The sequence below is a fragment of the Gossypium arboreum genome, chromosome 6, assembly GCF_025698485.1.
Source record: "Gossypium arboreum isolate Shixiya-1 chromosome 6, ASM2569848v2, whole genome shotgun sequence".
Lineage (NCBI taxonomy): Eukaryota > Viridiplantae > Streptophyta > Magnoliopsida > Malvales > Malvaceae > Gossypium > Gossypium arboreum.
Window position 1 is genome coordinate 16,550,417 of NC_069075.1, and position 24,341 is coordinate 16,574,757.

The window sequence follows — 24,341 nt, forward strand, 5'->3', positions numbered from 1 at the left end:
TTACTCAAATTCATCAAAAATTCAAAGACAAAACATGTTAACCCAACATCAAGCTTCCATATACTATCATCAAACGTCATAAAACTCATAGTTTCATCAATGGCATAACTCAAAATCATCAACAAAATCAGAAATTGAGACATGGGCTTACTAAAACACAAAGCAACGATCACAAAAACGTAGAAATTATCAAAAACCAAACAAAACACATACCTAAATCAAAGAAAGTAGTGGTCGAACCCTAGTTCAAGTTTTCTTTTCTTTTCCTTTTGTATTTTCGGTTGATGAACAAGGAAATAATGAACATGATAGCTTTTGTTTTAATTATTATAAGTTTATTTACATATTTACTTATTTAACCTTTATTTAAACATAAAATAAACACATAATGGGTGGTCATTTATGTTCATTAACCTTATCAATGGTCTAACTGCATCATAAGGACCTCTCTTTTAGTAAGACGTAGCAATTAAGTACACTTAACATATGGCATGCAACTTTTACAATTTATGCGATTAGGTCATTTTTCAAAATTAAGCACACAAACGATCAAATTTTAATACAAAACTTTCACACATGCATAAAAACATATTGTAAACACAGAAAATAATATTAAAATATTTTTTTCTGACTCGAATTTGTGGTCTCAAAACCACTATTCTGACTAGAGTCTAAATCGGGATGTTACAACCCTCCCCCTTAAGGATTTTCGTCCCCAAAAATCTTACTGTTGAACAGATTCAGATATTGCTGTCTCATAGCAATTTCGGGCTCCCACGTAGTCTCTTCAATATCGTGTCGATGCCATATTACTTTTACTAATGGAATTGTCTTATTTCTCAAATCTTTAACCTCGCAAGACAAAATACGAATCAGTTCTTCATCGTAGGTCATATCAGACTAAATTTCAATCTCAGACGGAGAAATCACATGCGAGGGATCAGATCTGTATCGTTGAAACATCGATACGTGAAACACATTGTGAATCTTTTCTAGTTCTGGTGGCAACAATAATCTATATGCAACCAGCCTAATACGCTCGATAATCTCATACGGCTTTATGAACCTCAGACTCAATTTGCTTTTCTGCCAAATCGAAGTATTTTCTTCCACGGGGACACTTTCAAAAACACTTTGTCACCAATCTCAAATTCAAAGTCTTTTCTTATCAGATCTGCATATGATTTCTGACGATTGGAAGCTATTTTCAGACTTTCTCGGATTGCTTTCACTTTCTGTTCGGTCTCTTTTATCAAATCGACCTCGTGTATCTGATTTTCACTGAGCTCTGACCAATATAAAGGTGTACGACATTTTCTACCATATAAGGCTTCGTACGGTGCCATTTTGATACTCTATTGAAAACTATTATTGTATGCAAATTCAATCAATGGCAGATATTATTCCCACGTACTTTCAAACTCAAGAATACAATATCTTAACATATCCTCGAGAATCTAAATAATCCGCTCGAATTGACCATCCGTTTGCAGGTGAAAAGCAGTACTGAAATGCAATTTCGTACCTAAAGCCTCTTACAATCTCTTCCAAAACCGTGAAATGAATCTTGGATCCCTATCTGACACAATAGATAATGGCACACCATACAGTCTCACAATATCAGAAATGTATAACTCAGCTAATTTATCAAGCGAGTAATCGGATCATACAGGAATAAAATGAGCTGATTTTGTCAATCGGTCAACTACAACCCAAATTGCATCTTTTTTTCTCAGAGATAGGGGCAAACCCGAAACAAAATCCATCGTCACTCTATCCCACTTCGACTCCAGAATCATAATCTGTTGTGACAAACCAGATGACACCTGATGTTCAGTTTTAACTTGCTGACAGATTAAACATTTTGAAACAAAGTCAGAGATATCCCTTTTCATTCCAGACTACCAGTAATGTTGTTTCAAATCATTATATATTTTCATACTACCCGGATGTATAGATAAACAACTATTTTGAGCTTCATTCAAAATCATCTGAATCAGCTCTGAATTTCTCAGAACACAAATCTAATCTCAGAATTTCAGACAATTATCAGTACTAACTCAGAATTTAGAATCAAAATTTAGGTCACATTGAACTTGTTTTGCTATTATCTCATTATCAATTTTCTGAGCATTAATAATATGTTGTAAAAACAATGGTCTCGCCTTCAATTCAACTAAAACCGAACCATCATCAGATAAAGCTAAATGAGCATTCATCGCACGCAATGTAAAAAATGTTTTCCGACTCAAAGCATCAGCAACAACATTGGCCTTTCCCGGATGATAATCGATAACAAGCTCGTAATCTTTTAGCACTTCTAGCCATCTTCTCTGTCGCAGGTTCAAATCTTTCCGAGTTATCAAGTATTTCAAACTTTTATGATTAGAATAAACGTGACATTTCTCACCAAATAGATAGTGGCGCCAAATCTTCAAAGCAAATACAATATCCGCCAATTCTAGATCGTGTGTCAGATAGTTCTTTTTATGCTACTTTAACTGTCTCGAGGCATAAGCTATGACTTTTCCTTCTTGTATCAAAACGCAACCCAGACCATTCAACGAAGCATCACTGTAGATCACAAATTCTTTACCTGATTCTGGTTGTACTAATAACGGAGCTTCATTCAACAGGGCTTTCAACTAATCAAAACTTTTCTGACACTTTTCAAACCATTCAAATTTCACATCTTTCTGAAGTAGTTTCGTCAACGGAGTCACAATCATCGAAAAGCCTTTCACAAACAGTTAATAATAACTAGCAAGTCCCAGAAAATTGAGAACTTCAGAAACTTTTCTCGGAGGCTTCCAATCCAGAATAGCTGAAATCTTGCTCGGACCAACTCGGATACCGAATGCTGACACAATATGTTCTAGAAATCCAACTTCACATAACCAAAACTCACATTTGCTAAAATTTACATACAATTGCTTATCTCGCAAAGTCTGTAGCACTATTCTCAAATGCTCGGTATGCTCAGTTTCATCACGCGAGTAACTTTAAATGTCATCAATGAATACAACGACAAATTGATCTAAATACGGTCTGAAAATTTTGTTCATCAATTCCACAAAGATAGCAGGTGTATTAGTCAATCCGAAAGGCATAACTAAAAACTCATAGTGTCCATACCTTGTTTTGAATGCAGTTTTCAGAATGTCTGAATCTTTTACTCATAACTAATAATAACCTGATCTCATATCTATATTTGAAAACATGGTAGCTCCTTTCAGCTGATCAAACAAATCATCAATTCGAGGCAAGGGATATTTATTCTTGATAGTCACTTTATTCAACTGATGATAATCAATACACATTCTCATCGTACCGTCTTTCTTTTTCACAAACAGAACAGGAGCACCCCAAGGTGAGAAACTCGGTCTTGCAAATCCTCTATCAGTCAATTCTTGCAACTGAGTCTTTAATTCTTTTAACTCGGTCGGAGCCATTATATATGGAGCTATCGAAATCGGAGTAGTTCCCGGTACTAACTCAATGCCAAATTCAACTTCTCGAATCAGAGGTAATCCCGAAAGTGTTTCAAGAAACACATCAGGAAATTCGCAAACAATAAGCACTAATTCCACTTTCTTTTCTGTTACTTTTGAATCAATCACATAAGTAAAGTAAGCTTCACAACCCTTTCTCACAATACTCAAAGCTTTCACTGACGATATCACAGCCGGTAACCCATTCAAATCACTAGATTCAATTTGGACTATTTCATCATTCTTGCATCTCAAATCAATAGTTCCTTTTGCAGTTCACAATAGCATCATGCAAAGTTAACCAATCCATACCCAGAATTATATCAAACTCATCAAAGGGTAATAATATCATATCAGCTGGAAAATAAATGTCTCGAAACATTAACGGACAATTCTTGCAGACTTTATCAACCAAAACACATCTGCCTAAGGGGTTCAATGCTCTAATTACAAATTCATTAGACTCTATAGGCAAAGTGTTACTGTTCACTAAGTTCATGCATATATAAGAATGCGTTGATCCAGGATCTATCAATATAATCATAGAAGTATCGTAAAGAGTTAAAGTATCAGTTATAACATCAGGAGACGAAGCTTCCTCACGAGCTTGGATGGCATAGGCTCTCGCAGGTGCTCTAGCCTCAAATCGAACAACGGTGTCTTTAGTCCCTCTTTGACTACCACTCACATTGCCCTTATTTCTGAGAGGTCTACCCCTAGTTGTGTTGCCACTCGGCCTCGGATTTCGCGCAATTTCTTGCTCAACAAACTCGGGGCAATTACGGATAAAGTGATCTAAAGATCCATATTTGAAACAAGCCAAATCATATGGTTTACAATTGTCAGGATGTCTTTTACCACAATGTTTACACTCGAGTTGATTAGTTCTAACATTTCTGACACTAGCAATTGAAGCAGCTGGAGCACTAAAGCTCGAATGTGATCTAGCACGATCTCTACTCGAATGCCCCACATTAGCTTTTGCACGGCTAAAATCATCTCAAAACTTCTTTGACGCAGATTGAAATGATTTACTTGCAGATCTTTTTCTCACATCTCTAGCTTCTGAATCAACTTTTCTCTTTCTCGAGATCTTCAGCTTTACACGCTCGTTCAACAAGCACTACAAATTCTTTTATTTCTAAAATCCCGACTAACAAACGAATATCTTCATTTAAACCATCCTCGAATCTCTTACAGATAATTGCTTCGGTCAAAACATATTTTCGTGCATACGACTCAGTCTCACAAATTCTCGCTCATATTCTGTAACAAACATATGGCTTGTTTCAATTCAAAAAACTCTTTACGTTTCTGATATATGAATCTTTGACTCATGTATTTCTTTCGAAATTTAGTTTGGAAGAAATCCCAAGTAACTTGTTCTCTCGGAACTACGGATATCAACGTCTTCCACCAATGATACGCTGTATCTCTCAAAAGTGACACAGCATATTTAAGGCATTCGTCCAGTGTTAATGATAATTCATCGAACACTCGTATCATATTCTCTAACCAGAATTCAGCTATCTCGACATCATCATTAGTAGTACCATGGAACTCTTCGGCCCCATATTTTCTAATTTTATCCACGGTGGCTTACTCAACTGAATCGAATTAGCTTGTGGCATGACAGGAACTTGTAGAGGATTGAGCGGAGGTAAAGGTTGTAGCACAGCCGGATTAGTACTGATATATTGGGTGAACCAATCGTTCATCATTTGATAGAGGGCTTGTTTAGCCTCTCTGTCATGACTACTAGTAGCCGGTATAGAATCAGATGGCGTTGTCCCTTGAGCGGGAGCAGGCGTATTACTCTTGACATTGTCGGCTACGGCTCATTCGGGATCTATTTTCTATATAAAAACACATTTTCATTGTTAGGATTCATCACACTATTGCAATTCATAATATGGCATGTATAGCTAGACTCATATATGCTACGTTAGTCCTAGAATCGACTAAACCGTAGCTTTGATACCAACCAAATGTAACACCCCTAACCCCTATTCGTCGCCAGAATAGGGTTAAAGGCATTACCAGACATATCAAAACATTCACATATGCTTAAGCGTAACATAATCAAAACATATACAATCATTCACAATTGTCCCTTATATAGGTCTACGAGACCTTAGAAAGAGGTCGGGACTAAACCGAGCTCATAAAATTTTTTTCAAAACTTAAATAGTTTTCAAAGTTATAAAGGTCACACACCCGTGTGAACAGGCCGTGTGCCTTACATGGCATCAGACACGTTTGAGTGTCTAGGCCATGGTAAAACAGGGCATACATACTGACTTTTCCACATGTCCACATGGCACGCCCGTGTGCTAGGCCGTGTAAAAATTGGGGAGGCTACTAACTTGGGTCACACGGCCAACCACACACCTATCTGCCAGCCCATATGCCACACATGGCCAATAAACACGCCCGTGTATCTAGGCCGTGTCAAAACTATAGGGTATACTGACTTTAAATCGTAGGGTACCCCAGGGGACACACGGCTGTGTACCATAACACGTGTCACATCCGGCTGAGACACACGCCTGTGTCTTCGCCCGTGTGGACAAAAATAGGCCATTTACAAGGCCAATTCGCCACCCTAATTTTGGGTTCTCCCTACATGATCAAAACCAAACATTTTATACCAAATTCTCAGCCAATTCATAACTAAACATACATTATTCATGCCATTTCATTAACAACAAATTTCATCCTTTTTAACCAATTCAAAACATACCAAAAATCATATAGCAAACTCATTCATTCTAACATATCCTTATCTCAATATTTCACATCCAATCTCATACCAAAATCATAACATTCCCACAACTAAATCACATTACCAACTTACCATTTTGACCATTTCTCACTAGGTCATTCATGAACACATTATATGAACATTAATGCATCACATAGTTTATGCTCAAATAGTTTATGCTCAAAAGACATACATAATCACAACCAAAACCAAGCCTGTAATAGCCCGATTTAAACCCTAATCGGAACGGTGGTTTCGGGACCACGAATCCGAGTCAGAAAAATATTTTTAATTATTTTTCGTGTTTATTTTGTGTGAATTTATATCTGTGAAATTTTCGTGATTTAATTTCGTCGTTTAGGTGTTCGATTAAATAAAATGACTTAATCGCGTAAATAGAAAATTGGGTAGTTTAATTTGTAAAGGGCTTATTTGTTAATGGCTTTCTCAGTGGGAGTATTTATGTTGAAAATAACCCATTAACACATTTTTTTGACGGTAAAAGACATGCATTATGAGATTTTATTATTATTTCATTAAGGTTAAATATGTAAATTAAACTTTAAATTATAATAAGTTATAATATATATCATAAAACATAAAAATAAGCCATGTTCATCCATTTTTATTTTGATCGAAACTAAGAACAAAATAAAAAAAAAAAGAGAAACCTAGGGTTTGGCCATTTCTAAGCTCAATCAAGGTACGTGTTTAGCTCATTTTTTGATAATTTTTACGGTTTTGAAACCGTTGCTTCAAGTACTACAAAACCCATGCTTGAATTTTTTATTTTGATGAAAATTTTGAGTTGAGCCATTGTTGATAGCTTGTGATTTTTTTTGTTTGATGATGAAAAATGAAAGATATGTTTTAGGTTAACATGTTTTGTATTGGAGTTTTTGATGATTTTGAGTAATTGGGATTTAGTTGCAAAAATAATAATTTGAGGGACTAAAATGTGAAATAAATGAAATATATGGACTTGTATGGTAATGGGTAAGATTCAGCCAAACTTGGGTATTTGGAAATTTTGTGTATTTTGTGTTTTGTGTAATAGGGACTAAATTGTAAAAATTGTAAATATAGGGGTAAAATGATAATTTGCCCATTTATGTGTTTTTGGACTAAATTGAATAAAAATATGTTTGAATGAGCTTAATTATTTTAGATCAAGAACCAAAGAAATTATATCTGGACCGGGGGAAAACGAAAGTTGCCGACTAGTAGTCCTGTCCCGTTTTACGACGTCCGAGGTAAGTTTATAAGCAAATAGACGTGTTTATTGATAGTTTAATGTTATAATTACATGCTGTTATGAAATGTTATAATTAAATTATGCTATGGTCGAATATGTTAAATTTGGCTATGACATTTTTGAGTTCGATTCGACCGAAATACAACGCCCGAAAGCCCCATTTGAACCTTAGGAATAGCTAGGATACTTATGTCATGACATAGGATTCTGATATCTGTGTGCGACTAAGTCCATGGCATCTATTTTTTATTCTGATATGTGTTTACGAGTAAGACCCTGGCTGAGACAGTGGCATCGATATGTGGTTACATGTAAGACCACGTCTGGGACTTCGAAATTGTACGGTTTATGTGATTATCCAAGTGTCCTATCCAATTCCGAATGGTTCATCGGGAAAAGGTAAATCTGATCGAATGTGTAAATAAGCTAAAAGGCCAGGTATGGTTAGTTTGTTAGTTAGTGATAATAAGGTATGTGTGAGACTTGAAAGTTGGTAAGTTTAAAGTGATACAAAGAATAAATATTTATGAATTAAGCAAGTATATTCGGTTTGAACAAATGGTATGGATATTATGGAATTAATTTTGGATATGAAAATTTATATGTGATCATATGTGTGTTCGGATATATAAGTAGTATATGTATATAAAGTTATAGTCGGATTCTTTAGCCTATGTGAATTGGTAACTATGTGTTTGATTGTGTAATGATATCTTTAACTTAGATAGTTAATTGATATTCGGTTAATAGGATGGTGGAAGCATTCGGCCATGTAGAATTATGCATGGAAATATAATTATTTCACTTGTAAGTTGGGAGTTAAGTGTGATAATGTTAATATAACACGATTTAATTTAAAATAAATTGGTTATATCTTGAAAATTGTTTATTTGCTTCTGACTTACTAAGCTATATTGCTTACTCTGTGTATTTATGTTACTTTGTTTTATAAATTTTGGATTCAAGTTACAAGCTCAAGGATCGTCAGCAATGTCTATCACACTATCGATCGTTTTTGGTATTAATAAGTTACATTATGGAACTATGGCATGTATAGGCTGAATTATATTTTGAGAATGCCGAATGTTAGTTATGTGTATAAGCCATGCGAAAATGGCTAAGCTTTTATCTTTAAAATTTAGCTATGTTAAGTTCGGTTTACATTCACTTTGGTTTCATAGATATGTGGCATGTTTGTATAATGTTTGCATTAGATACCACATGTGCTGAAAAATGGTTGCTTGCTATGTCTCAATTCAGTTTTCCATGCTTTAGATTAAATATTCATTGGGTTTGATTATTGGTAATTATTTAGTATGCTACTGGATAAATATGGTTGATATTTGATATGTATTTTATGTCAAAGGTGGCCTTTGTTTTAGGTAAGTTATATATATGATATATGTGCTTCATTTATAGGTTCGACTATGGTTTATTGGAATTATACATATATGATTGCTTTTTGGTTTATTTAATACGTTTGTATGAGTAACTTGATTATTATGAAATTTCAGTATGAGCTAGGTTAAGGATAATAATATGTGAACAAAGTTTATGATGTCTAAATAAAGATTAACATTTCTGTTATTACGTAAGTTAGTTAGACATGTTAACTAATATATATACATTAAGAGTATCTCTTAATGATGTGTGCTTAAAATAGTTTGAATTTACTAAAATCTAATGCAATAAAAAGAAATCTAATGAATAAATGGTGTGTGTAAATATCGATGATTGATTATTATTAATAAAGTATATAGAAGTGCATGACTATTGCCGTGTGAATGTTTTAAATTAGTATTAGGAAAAAAACAGGATGCAAGACTAAATTGTCTATGATCCAAGTTGTATAAATAAGTGATATAAGATGTGAAATGTGTCTTACTAAATCATAAGCATGTGTATATGATTTAACGGCTACATGTATAAGTACACAGATGGTAATGAAAATATGTTTAACCAGGTTGAGGATAGTTAATGCTGTACTATTAAATGCATTATATGCTGATAGTAATAACTTGAAATTTGTTGTGACTTGTTTATACAAGCTGTAAATTGATGTATGTTCTGAAATGTGAATTGATTGTATTTTATTTATAAATGAGATTGACTTGAGTGTTTATATATATTAATGAATGTATTGAATTTGTGTTTTAGATCGATAATGCCTCGTATCCCTAATCCAGCGACAGATATGGGTTAGGGGTGTTACAAAGCCACATCATATGGCTAATATTCACAACTCAAAAACATATTGACATATTTCTAGCTTATACATGCCATACTTCAATATACACATTATCAAAAGGTACCAAAATATAGTTCAATAGTGTGGTGATGATCCTCGATGATCCCCGAGCTTCTGGTAGCTTCGATATCTATAAAGCAATTGAAAATACACATAAAGTAAGCTTTCAAAAGCTTAGTAAGCCATATACAAATAAACTTATCACAAATCACAACTATAAACAAATTATTGGTATGAATTATAGCATAATTCAATGTCAAGTTCATATTTTCTCATATAGCTCAAATACTCATAACCATTTGCTCATATGTACATCACATTTCCATATAATACAAACATATTCCATATGTTCACACATATATACATATTCTTACCTTTCATTCTCAATCTTAATATACATTTCAAACGTACTTAAATCGGATACATCTTCACATAGTCATTCATTTTCTCAGAATGCCCATTGAACAGTTTGGAATCAATAAGGATACTCGGATAGCTCAAAAAGCTCGTACAATGCCAACGTCCCAGACGTGGTCTTATATGTAATCAAATATCGATGCCATTATCTCAGACAGGGTCTTACACAAAATCAAATACGATACCGATGTCCCAGACATGGTCTTACATGTAAATCATAAATTGATGCCAATGTCCCAGACATGGTCTTACACGAAAAATATATATCGGAACCTATGTCATGACATATGTATCCTAACTATTCCTAATGTTAGTACGGGACTTTTCGGATGTTGAAACACTGTCGATGCTTTCACAATTTCACATATTCATCTTCCAAGACATTCATTTGATTTAAATAGCATATAAGCATAAATAAATTGATTCAAACACATTTATTTGTATATCGACTTACCTCGTACGGATTCGAATGAACGAAATCGACTACTCAACGACTTTCGATCTTCCCCGATCTAATTCCATTTTCTTTGGTTCTTGATCTATACATATTCAAATTTAACTCTTTTATTCAACAAATCATTCAATTCAATCCAAATACACATAATTAGGGCATTTTACAAGTTAGCCCTCACATTTTTACATTTTAACACTTTAGTCCCTAAATCATAAAATCACAAAATACACAAAATTCCCTTTTACACATGTTAGGTAAAATATTCATAGTATTCATATAAGCCAACATATTTCATTTATTTCACATTTTAGTCCCTCAAAATCTCATTTTCACAATTTAGTCTAAATGACTCAAATTCATCAAAAATTCAAAGACAAAACATGTTAACCCAACATCAGGCTTCCATATACTATCATCAAACTTCATAAAACTCATAGTTTCAACAATGGAATAACTCAAAATCATCAACAAAATCAGAAATTGAGACATGGGCTTACTAAAACACAAAGCAACAATCACAAAAACGTAGAAATTATCAAAAACTAAACAAAACACATACCTAAATCAAAAAAAGTAGTGGCCGAACCCTAGCTCAAGTTTTCTTTTCTTTTCCTTTTGTATTTTCGGTTGATAAACAAAGAAATAATGAATTTGATAGCTTTTGTTTTAATTATTATAAGTTTATTTACATATTTACTTGTTTAACCTTTATTTAAACATAAAATAAACACATAATGGATGGTCATTTATGTCCGTTAACCTTATCAATGGTCTAATTGCATCATAAGAACCTCTCCTTTAATAAGACATAGCAATCAAGCACACTTAACATATGGCATGCAACTTTTACAATTTATGCGATTATGTCTTTTTTCAAAATTAAGCACACAAACGATCAAATTTTTATACAAAACTTTCACACATGCTTAAACACATAATGTAAACACGAAAAATAATATTAAAATATTTTTTCTGACTCAGATTTGTGCTCTCGAAACCACTATTCTGACTAGAGTCTATGTAATGCCCCGTACCTGAGACCGTTGCCGGAGTCGAACACGAGGTGTTAACAGACTTAATTCATTACTTAAACAGCTCAAACAATTTATTTTTAAAATTTTCAGTCAAGCTAACAATCTGTGTCATAGTCGCTTAAAAATTCATATCTTGAGTTACGAAACTCGGAATCCAATTCTGTAAATTTTCCCTGAAACTAGACTCATATATCTATTTACTAATTTTTTTATAGAATTTTTGGTCAAGAAAATTAGTACAGTTTATTAGTTAAAGTCTCCCCTGTTTCAGAGTTTGACTGCTCTGACCTCTGTGTATTACGAATCAAATATCTCCCTGTACAGAGTTTCAATGACTATTCCGTTTCTTTCTAATAAAACTAGACTCAATAAGGAATCTTTACATATAAATCATGACTTCTAATTATCTTTGAAACCTTTATGGTGAATTTCCAAAGTCAGAACAGGGGATCTAGAAATCGCTCTGGCCCTGTTTCACAAAAATTTAAACATCTCATAAAATATAGCTCATATACCCGTTTCGCTTTTTCATATGAAAATAGACTCATCAAGATTCGATTCCATATATTATTCATCATCTAATTGTATCTATACTATTTTTAGTGATTTTTCAAACTCACGTCACTCCTGCTGTCTGAATCTATTTTATGGTAAATTTTACCTATTTCATGGTTTCCATGGATTAGCTAGCAATTTAGCATACATAACACCAAATATGATCATGATTAGCCATTCCAATGGCTAATCATTACCAAGCATTTCCATACCACTCAATAACCATATCATAGGACCATATACACAAAATGATTATAATGCTATACATGCCATACTCAAAATATACAAGCCATTATGCCAAGATGGTATACGGATAGTGTGAGCTAGCCTCTGACCTTTCCCGATTTCTGAGCTGGCTTGTCAAAACTACAAGGAATGAAAAGGAGGGAGTAAGCATAAATGCTTAATAAGTTCACATGCAAATAGCAAGTAACATAACCATATAAGCAAACATAAAACAACATTTGCATAATCATCACCAAGACATTCATATCACATTTTCATTTATCATCTTACCATATTGTTGTTATATCGATTTTTCAACCCGAGGGTTAAGTACATACCTGTTCAAAGTATTCATTTCACAACACTTACCAATACGTCCCTTTCATCTCGAGTATTCCTCCGCTTGAGTAAAATTTTACCCGTTGAACACATCGGAATATAATTCGGATACATGGAAAGTTTGCACATAAGTGCCACATATGTAGCCAAGCTACTATGTAACCCGCCCATAAGTGAACTCGGACTTAACTCAACGAGCTCAGGCGTTCGCATCCATAAGTGAACTCGGACTCAACTCAACGAGCTCGGATGCCTAGTTACATCTCACGAACTCGAACTCAACTCAACAAGTTCGGACATTTGCATCCATAAGTGAACTCGGACTCAACTCAACGAGTTCGAATGCTCAACCATCCTAGTGACATGTCACTTGTATCCTAATCTATTCCTAAGGTTCAAACGGGCGTTTTCCTCGATCACACATCTTTGCCATCTTCCACGGAATATCGAAATTGATACTTCAGTGATAGTTCATACTCATCAAGTAATTCACATAATTACATATTATTCAACAATAACCACAAAGCATAATATTTCATGATAATAATCAGCATCATATCATATAAACAACATTAAATTGCTTAAAATGACAATTATGTTACTACATTTACACATGAACTTACCTCGTATGCGAAAATGACTACTTTTACCATTTCGTCCACAACTTGGTATTTTCCCCATTTTAGCCCGAATTTTAGTTTTCCTTGCTCTATCATTTAAAATATAGTCTAATTAGGACTCATATTATTCAAATTGACCCAAAATCATATTTTGGCAAAATTATAGTTTTGCCCCTAAACTTTTGCATATTTACACTTTTGCCCCAAAGCTCTTAAATTAAAATTCAGCCTATTTTCTTATGTTTTATGACATGCTGATCATTTTTCCCTTCTATGGGAATATCAAATTCTCACTCTAACATGTACTTATGACTATTAGGTATTTTTACCGATTAAGCCCTTTTGCTAGTTTTCGCTTAAAACCGAGTAGCACAAGTTGTCTAACATAATTTAAAACCTTATATTCTATCATAAAACACCAAAATACACAAATTTCACCTATGGGTATTTTTCTAAATATAAACCCTAGGTTAAATTATTGCTAGCATAAGCTTAATTGAGCTATCGGGACTCCAAAAACGTAAAGAACTTGAAAAACGGGGCTAGAATGGACTTACAATCGAGCTTGGGAGCTTGAAAAACCCTAGCCATGGTTTCTCCTTGCTATATTCGGCCATGGGGTTGAAGATGAGCAAAATTGGCTTTAATTTTGTATTTTAATTCATTTTACCCTAAATAACCAAAATGCCCTTACTACTAAACTTTCCAAAATTCCATCCATGTCCAATTTTTGTCCATAGACTTAGAAATTGGTAAAATTGCTATTTAAGACCTCCTAATTAATATTTCAAAACAATTTCATACTAGAAACTTCTAGAATACAAGTTTTGCAAATTATTCGATTTAGTCCCTAATTTCAATTTAAGCACTTTATAAATAAAATTTCTTCACACAATTTTCACACAATCATGCAATCATATCATAGACCTCAAAATAATCATAAAATAATTATTTCTATCTCGGTCACGAAACCACTATTCTGACTAGGCCCAAAATCAGGATACTACAGTCTAAACCGGGCTATTACAAAGCTGTTGCAAAAAGATGTTAAGTTTGAATGGTCTAAAAATTGTCAACAAAGTTTCAAGAAGTTGAAAGCATTATTGACTGAGGCGCCGATTTTAGTGCAACCAGAGCTGGAAAAAGAGTTTGTGATTTATAGTGACGCATCACTGGATGGATTAGGATGTGTGTTGATGCAAGAGGGCAAAGTGATAGCTTATGCCTCGAGACAGTTGAAACCGTATGAGTAGAATTATTCGACGCATGATTTGGAATTAACTGCCATTGTGTTTGCCTTAAAAATTTAGAGACATCATTTGTACGGTGAGAGATGCCATATCTTTACTAATCATAAGAGTTTAAAATACTTGATGACTCAGAAAGATTTAAACTTGCGGCAACGGAGATGGCTTGAGTTACTGAAGGATTACGAGATAGTAATTGATTACCACTTGGGTAAGGCAAATGTAGTCACTAATGCGTTAACTAGAAATACTTTGTTTTCTTTGAGAGTGATGAATACACGGTTGAATTTATCCAATAATGGTTCAATCCTAGCCGAGTTGAGAGCTAGACCGTTATTTCTTCAACAAATTTGTGGAGCTCAGAAATATGATAGTGATTTGCAAGCCAAAAGAGTTCTTTGTGAATTGGGTAGTGATTCAGATTTTCATATCGGATCCGATGATTATTTGATGTTCCAGGGCAGAATTTGTGTATCGAAAAATGATGAACTTATTTTGAAAATTCTTCATGAAGCACATAATGGTTGTTTTTCTGTGCATTCGAGTAGTACAAAAATGTATAATAATTTGAAGAAATTGTATTGGTGGTCAGGTATGAAATGAGATATTTCAGAGTTTGTTTTGAAGTGTTTGATTTGTCAACAAGTGAAAGCTAAACACTAAGTGCCTTCGGGTTTACTTCAACCAGTGATTGCACCTGAGTGAAAGTGGGATAGGATTGCTATGGACTTCGTAACTGGGTTGCCTTTGACTTTGAAAAATAAAGATTTCGTCTGGGTTGTTATTGATAGATTAACGAAATCGACTCATTTTATTCCTGTAAATACTGCCTACTTACTTGATAAGTTAGCCAAATTGTACATTCCGGAGATTGTGAGATTGCACGGAGTGCCTATGTCTATTATTTCAAATAGAGATCTGAGGTTCACTTCAAGATTGTGGAAGAAGTTACAAAAGGCTTTGGGTACAAAGTTGACCTTTAATACCGCATTTCATCCGCAAACCGACGGTCAGTCTGAAAGAACGATTCAGGTACTTGAAGATATGCTCTGATGTTGTGTTCTGGAATTCAAAGGTAGTTGGGAAAAATATCTACTGTTAGTTGAGTTTCTTATAACAACAGTTTTCAGTCGAGTATGAATATGGCACCTTAGGAGGCATTGTATGGCTACAAGTGTCGAACACCCTTGTATTAGACCGAGCCTAGTGAGAAATAGATTCACGGGGTTGACCTAGTTAAAGAAACTAGAGAAAAAGTGAAAGTAATCTGTGACTGTCTGAAAGCAGCTTTAGATCGACAAAAGTCATACGTAAATTTGAAAAGAAAAGAGATTGAGTTTTAGGTTGGTGATAAAGTATTTTTGAAAGTATCTTCGTGGAAGAAGATTCTGAGATTTGGCAGTAAAGACAAGTTGAGTCCATGTTTTATTGGGCCGTATGAGGTTATCAAAAGAACAGGGCCAGTAGCATATCAGTTAGATTTACCGACAGAGTTGGAAAGGATTCATAATGTGTTTCATGTGTTGATGTTGCGATGATATCTTTTTGATCCTTCACATGTGATTTCTCCATTAGAGATTGAGATTCGACCGGATATGACGTATGGTGAAGAACCGATTAATATCTTAGTTCAGGAAGTTCAACAGTTGAGAAATAAAAGTATAGTGTTAGTGAAAGTTTTACAACAACGACATAGGGTCGAAGAGGCTGAATCCGAGGAGGTTATGAGAAAACAATAGCCAAACCTATTTTCTGGTAAGATTTTTGGGGACGAAAATCCCTACAAGGGGGAGAGTTGTAACAGCCCGATTTTGGGCCTAGTCGGAACATTGGTTTCGAGACCACAAATCTAACGTAGTAAAACTTGTTTTTACCACATTTTATGGTATACATTTTTATGAAATGATTTTGTGAAAATTTTGTTCAAAAATTTTGACGTTTGAGCATTCAATTTAGCAAAAAAAGACTAAATTGTAAAAAAGTGACAAAAGTTGAGTTCTACATGCTAGAGGTGTCAAATTTTTATAAAATTTTAAATGGAAGGTCCTTAGATGGTAATTAGACCATTTTACTTTAAGTTGGACAAAAATAGACATGAGGTAAGAGAATTTTAGTGTTTTAAGGAAAGGGAATTTTGGTTATTTAGTAATTAAATTAAAAAGCAAAAATCAAGCCAAAATTTAGTCCATCTTGTTCATGCTTGTGCCGAAATTTAGAAGGGAAGCCATAGCTAGGGTTTGGCCACTTTCAAGCTTGATTGTAAGTCCGTTCTTGCCCCATTTTAATTGCTCTTTACATTTTTAAAGTCATTATCACTCGATCTATCTATTTCTACCATTAATTTGAGAAATGATTAAGGTCTAGGGTTTGAACCATGTCAGATATGTGTGTATTTTGATGCCTAATGTTAGAAAATATGTGTTTGGTGTATGATAAACAACTTTTGCTAAGTGATTTTGATGACAATATCAAAAGGACCAATTTGTAAAAAAGTTCTAAAATGTGTGTAAAGTCTGATTAAATGAAAAATGTGGGCTGTTATAAGCATGAAAGAGGTTTGACTACGCTTGAGAATTAAAGAAATTGAATTTATTTCATTTTACGAGCCTAGGGACCAAAGTGTAAAAATGTCAAAGTTTAGGGAAAAAGGTAATTTTGCCATAATATAATTTTTGGGCTGAATTGCATAATGTGAATAATAAATGAGTTAAATTTTCTATTATAGATAAAGAGAAACGAGGTTCGGACCTAGATCGAGGGAAAAACAAAGTGTTTAACGAGTAGGTCCTATTTCTACTATTTTTGTACCGAGGTAAGTTCTTATGTAAATAATGCATTACTTTAATTATGTTTTAAATGCTTTATTATTGTATGAATTATGATTGACCATTGAACGTGTTCGACAAAGTTTCAACAAGTGTGAAATCCCAGTTAAACTTTAGGAATAGATAGGATACAAATGTCATGACAATAGGCTTACTAAGACTACCTGTAAGACCATATCTGGGATATGGCATCAGTATAAGACTTCGTGTAAGACCATATCTGGGATATGGATCGATATGAGACTTCGTGTAAGACCATAGCTGGGCTATTGGCATCATTACGAGATCCCATGTAAGACCATATTTGGGATATGGCATTGGTATGGTACTGGGTGTACGGAACTCTCGAGTATCCTTTAATATTCCAAGTGGTTCAACAGGTAACTAAACAAGTATGTCAAAGATAGATTGTGTGTAAGTCCAATTCGAGATGACTCAGGTATGTATGTAAAACTCATACAAAATGAGCTCGTTATGTGATGAACCCTCGGTAAGGTTATGATTGAGTAAGTTATGATTCTAAGATCTTAGTAATATTTATGCCAATTATTATCATGTTGATTGTATGTTAAATGTGTGTTTATGATGCCTATTATTTGCATGGGAACTTACTAAGCTATATAGCTTACTTCCCTTTTCTTTTCCCTTGTCTTATAGTGTCGCCAAGATAACTCAGATTTAGAGATCATCGGAGGCTCCATCACACTATCAACTAATTATTTTGGGTACCAATGAATTTGACATTTTGAGTTATGGCATGTATAGGGACTTGGTTATTTTGTTATGTGTCATAATTGAATTTACCTAATGTGTTGGCCTATATTGGTTGATAATTCATTTTGTAAATGGCCATATGGAATTGGTTAATATTGGTTTAAGTCTATATGCATATGGTGAGGTTTTCATGGATGTGGAAGTTTGCATGATTGAAGTTGATAAGTATGTGATGTTTGTATGTGGTAAATGGTAGCATGTGAATGATGTGTGGATGTCTTGATTTTTGGTTGAATTGGTTGGTTGTAATTGCTTGGATTGGTGTTATGTTTTGTTGTGTAGGTAAGTGCATAGAAGGGTGACAAAATGGCTTGGTAAATAGCCTTATTTTTTGTCCATATAGGTAGATACACGGGCGTGTGTCTAAGCCGTGTGTGACACACGACTTGCCCTATGGGCGTGTGTTCCGACCGTGTGTCTCCTGTACCTTAATTGTTGCAAAATAGAATGTTTATAATTAAGCACACGGGCAGAGAAAAGGACATGTGTCTCAGCCGTGTGGATGACACGGCCTCAGGCACGGGCGTGTGCCCTGGGTGTGTGAAGTCTGCACCAATTTTATCAAAATTCATAATTTTTAAATCGACCACACGACCTAGCACACGGGCATGTGACTTGGCCGTGTGTCTTCAATTTGTTCTTCGGTGACAAACAGAGAGTTACACGGGTTAGGGATACGGGCATGTGTGACCACACGGCCTACCTACACGAGCGTGTCCGAAGCCACACGGGCGTTGTCGCTCTTAATACATGTAAAATTTTCTAAGTGTTGTGAAATTTTTCAAAGTTCTTGGTTTAGTCCCGAATCGCTTCCATTTCATGTTTTCATCCTCGTAGGTTCATTTTAGGGACAGTATGAATGTATATGAAGAGTTTTAAATTTGGATGGCAATTTACGTCTCGACTTTGTATGATTGCTTATGTATAAGTCCGGTAATGGCTCGTACCCTATTCCGGTGTCGGATACGGGTAAGGGGTGTTACATCTAGCCTTCAACTTGTGCACTACCAAATCAAAACTAACCCGGGTCTGATTTTGATGAACACAATGCCCTAACTTTTCAAAACCTACATCCAAAAGAGAACCTTTCTTCAATGAAATGGTCATACCTTTTTCCCTTGTATGACCAAGTTGTCTTCGCTCCAAATGAGTTGACTTCAACTCCATAATGGATGAGAGACGTCCGGTTTCACAGGTCACTGTAGAACCTTCCAGAATATAAAGACTCTCAGTCCTTTTACCTTTTAACAAAACGAGAGCCCCATAAGACACCTTAATTTCGCTTGACTCGATGTTGATTATGCAACCTTTCGAGTCTAAAATAGTCAAGGAGATGTGATTCTTTTTTAAATTAGGTGCATTCTTAACATTTGAGAGGGTCCTAATCATCCCATATTGCATCCTTATTTTAATAGTACCAATACTAATTACCTTACTGGATAAATCGTTTGTTATACACATAATTCCACCTTCAACTGAACTATATGTGGAGAACCATTTTTTGTTGGGACACATGTGGAAAAACATCCTAAATCTAGAATCCAGTCAGACATAAGCTCGGAGTTATCACTCGTTGACACAAAAAAGAAATCATCACCGCTTTTGTCAGCCAAATTAGCACCAACTACATCTCCCTTATTACTCTCAGCAGCCCTTTTATTTCGCAGTTTATAACAATTTGCTTTGGCGTGACCTAACTTCTTACAATAGTGACACTTTTATCTCACTTCTTTGATGCTACCAAAATGGAAGCTTACCTATCTACCTTACTATCCAAACCAAACTTATTGTCAAGTTTATTTTTACTCAACAAATGACCTTTCTCATCCTCAAACGAGAGTTTGTCTTTGCCATAAATTAGGGTCTCCTTGAAAGACTTGTATGAAGAGGGTAAAAAGCACAATAATAGCATAGCCTGATCTTCATCGTCAATCTTAACATCAACATTCTTTAAATCATTCAAAAGAGTAATAAATTAACTAATCTGATCTCTAAGAAGCTCACCTCCGTTCATGCGAAATGTAAACAGACGACGTTTCAACACTAAATGGTTAGCCAGACACTTAGTTGCATAAAGAATTTCTAACCTTTTTCCACAAGGCAAATGAGATTTTCTCCATGAATACCTCTTGTAATACCCTATTCGTGAGGCACAACTGGATTGCAGACATGGCCTTTTCATCAAGCTCTTCCCATTTGTTTGATATAGATTCTTAGGCTTTTTCCCGGTAATGACCTTTTTCAAGTTGGTCTGAACTAGAATTGTCATCATTCGAACTTGCCATAAATTGAAATTTGTTGTAACACCCCTTACCCGTATCTGAAGTCGGGATAGGGTTCGAGGCATTACCAGACTTAAACATTCACAAACATGCAAAACCAGGCCATAAACTTTCATCCAAATTAAAACTTTTTAAACACATGTAAATTGTCCCTTATACAGGCCTTCGAGGCTTAAAACATACATCGGGGTGGTTCGGGACTAAACTGAGGACTTTAGAAAGCTTTGGAAAAACTTAGAGAAATTTTCATGAAATAGGGTCACACGTCTGTGTGGACATAGGGACACGCTCGTGTGTCTTCAACATGCTCGTGTCCTCAAGCCGTGTAACTCTCTATTTATGACATCAGTAAAACAAATTGATCCACACGGCCAAGCCACATGCCCGTGTGCTAGGCTGTGTCCTCCAAACGGCTGAGACATATGGCTGTGTCTCTGCCCGTGTAGCCAACACTTAGGCTATTTTCCAAGCCTTATGTTGTCCTTAATTCTCTCCCATACTTATTATAGACACACATTATAACATCAATTTAATGGTTAATCATCCTTTAGTAAAATTCTGTTAAAACATTTACATGTTGTCATACATGTGTTTATTATCTATACTCATGTTACACCAAGTTAGACATTCCAATTCACATTCTACAATTGTCCATATTCAATCATTATCAACTTACTACCATGCCACACATTCATTCCATGGCCACGACCACCTCAAATGGTCTTAGAGCATTCATCACGTACATGTGTTATACTAATCATTCATAACAACCAATTATAAACACATCACAAACATTAACACATAGCAAGAATAATTAGGCTTACAAGCCATAACTATTTAAGCCACATCTCATGGCCATATACAATAAATCAATATAAGCTGATACATTTGGCTAATCATAGCAACATCTAACATAAAAACTAGTCCTTATACATGCCACTCACTTGAAAGTATTTAATACACATATGACAATACTCCAGAGTTGTTGGCTTGATAATGTGATGCTACCTCCGACGGTCTCTAATCCTGAGCTGACCTGAGAACACTAAGGAAATGGAGAAGAGGGAGTAAGCTTAAAGCTTAGTAAGTCCATATGAAAATAATAAGTAAATTATCAACATGATTCCATGAAAATGTAATCATAATTACACTTTTGCTGATTTTCTGGTCATTCTATTTTCTCGAGTCATAGTTACTAATTTATTCATATCTGGAGCTAAAAAAAATCCAAATTAAGATCTTTAATTTTATATAAAACTATAATCATATATATTCTTACCATAAAATTTTTAGAATTTTTGGTCTAGCCAATAAGTACAATTTATTCATTAAAGATACCTTTGTTTCACTGTCTGATAGTTCTGACCTCTCTTCAGTAAAAATTATTTATCTCATGGTACGGGACTCTAAATTGAGAACTAATAATTTTCCAAAAAACTAGAATCACATATATTATTACCATAAAATTTTCAGAATTTTTGGTTTAGCAAATTAATATAGTTTATTCATTAAAGATACCACTATTTCACTATCTGACAGTTCCGACCTCTCTTCACTAAAAATTATTTATCTCATGGTACAGCTCTCAGATGTTGTTCCCATAAATTTCTATTTAAAATAGACTCATTAAGGATTTTAAAAATGTAAATTATGACCCATAATTATTTTTTTACAAGTTTTAATGATTTTCCCAAATCGGAATAGGGGATTTCAAAATCATTCTGGCCCTACCTCACAAAAATCCAATTATCATGAAATATGGAATTCTTTTGCCATCACGTTTCTTTTATGAGAAAATAGGCTCATTAAGATTTAATTTCATATCTTATTCAACCTATAATTCAATTTCTACCATTTTTTTGTGATTTTTCAAAGTCACACAACTGCTACTATCTAAAATTGTTTTATTACAAAATTTCACTTTTACATAATTTCACTTACTCCATTCTATCTTACCAAAAGATTCGCTCAACTATCGAGCACATTGCTCAAAAATTTTCACATAGATATACTTGCACTTATTCATCACATAGTCATGTACATATGTATTTTCACTTAGTAAATTTCCCATTGAACTCATCGGAATAATAACAGATACCCGATGGCCTATGCATATACCACCCTTGTAACCGAAGCTCTCTGGTACGCATAGTAGCCTGCACTTAGTACTACACATGCAACCTATCAATCTGGTACACATAGTATCCTGCACTTAGTACTACACACATGACTTAACCATCTGATACATGTAGTAGCCTGCACTTAGTACTACACACGTGATCAAAGTTAATGGGTACACATAATAGCCTGCACTTAGTACTACACATGCGGCCTATCAATCTAGGACACGTAGTAGCCTGCACTTAGTACGACACACATGACTTAACCATCTGATTCACGTAGTAGCTTGCACTTAGTACTACACACGTGATCGAAGTTAACATGTATGCATAGTAGCCTGCACTTAGTACTACACATGCGACCTATCAATCTGGTACACGTAGTAGCCTGCACTTAGTACTACACACATGACTCACAACGGATCATTTGTATCTCTTCTATTCCGAAGGTTCAATCGGGAAATTCTTCACTTTTCAACATTTTACTAACTCGTTCTTAGTCAATTCCGATTCGTAGTTTACATCAATTGATCATTCTATAGGCAGCCACATCTCATATAATAACAAAAGATAATAACAGAAAGAGAATCGAAATATTATTTACATAGAAACTTACTTGTTTCAAAGGAACATCATATTCCATCAAACTTCCAAACCTTTACCGGACGTACTCGAATTGTGGCTTCATTCACATAGCAATATCTCATAATCACATGGCATTGCAACATTTTCATCATAAAAGCAAAACATCAAGAACATGTTATATCATCAAAAGAATCACATAATATCAAATTATTCACATATATATACTTACAACTCGTGTAATATCGAAGCATTAGCATTTAAATACAATATTGCATTATTAAAATCACGTGAACTTACCTCGGGTTCGAGTACGACTATATATTCTGATTTAGTCCATAATCTCATTCATTTCCAATCTATGCCTGAATCTCATTTTCCTTGATCTATAATACCACATTTAGCTTACTAATAAGTCACATTATTCATATGGGTCCAAAAATCATACTTTTACAAATTTTCATTTTGACCCCTAAATTTTCACATATTTGTACTTTGGCCCCTAGGCTCGTAAAATGATTTTTATTCAATTTCCTTCCATTTTAAGCCTAGCCAAATCATTTTCATAACTGTAGCAGCCCCTAATTTCCACTAAATCACACTTTTATGGCAAATTTTGTAACATTTACAAAATAGTCCTTTTTGACAATTTCACCAAAAATCACTTACTAAAAGTCGTTTATTACACACTGAGCATTCATATTCTACCATTAGACATCAAAAGACATGAATGTCATCCATGGGTAAATTTTTAAACACAAACCCTAGCTCAAAATATGGGTAGAAATGAGTAGATCTTGTTACGAGGATTTCAAAAAAGTAAAAATCATTAAAAACGGGGCTAGAACAGACTTAAAATCGAGCTTGGAAGCTTGAAAAACCATAGATATGTCTTCTCCATGCAAGTTTCGGCCATGGGGTAGAAGATGGACAAAAATTGGCTTTTAATTTTGTTTTTAATTCATTTTAATTACTAGTTTACCAAAATGCCCCTAACTTAAAAATATTCTATTTCACCCATTTCATGTTCATTTTTGTCCAAAAAATTATCCAATGGTCTAATTACCATTTAAGGTCCTCCAATTTAAAATTTCATAACAATTAGAAAC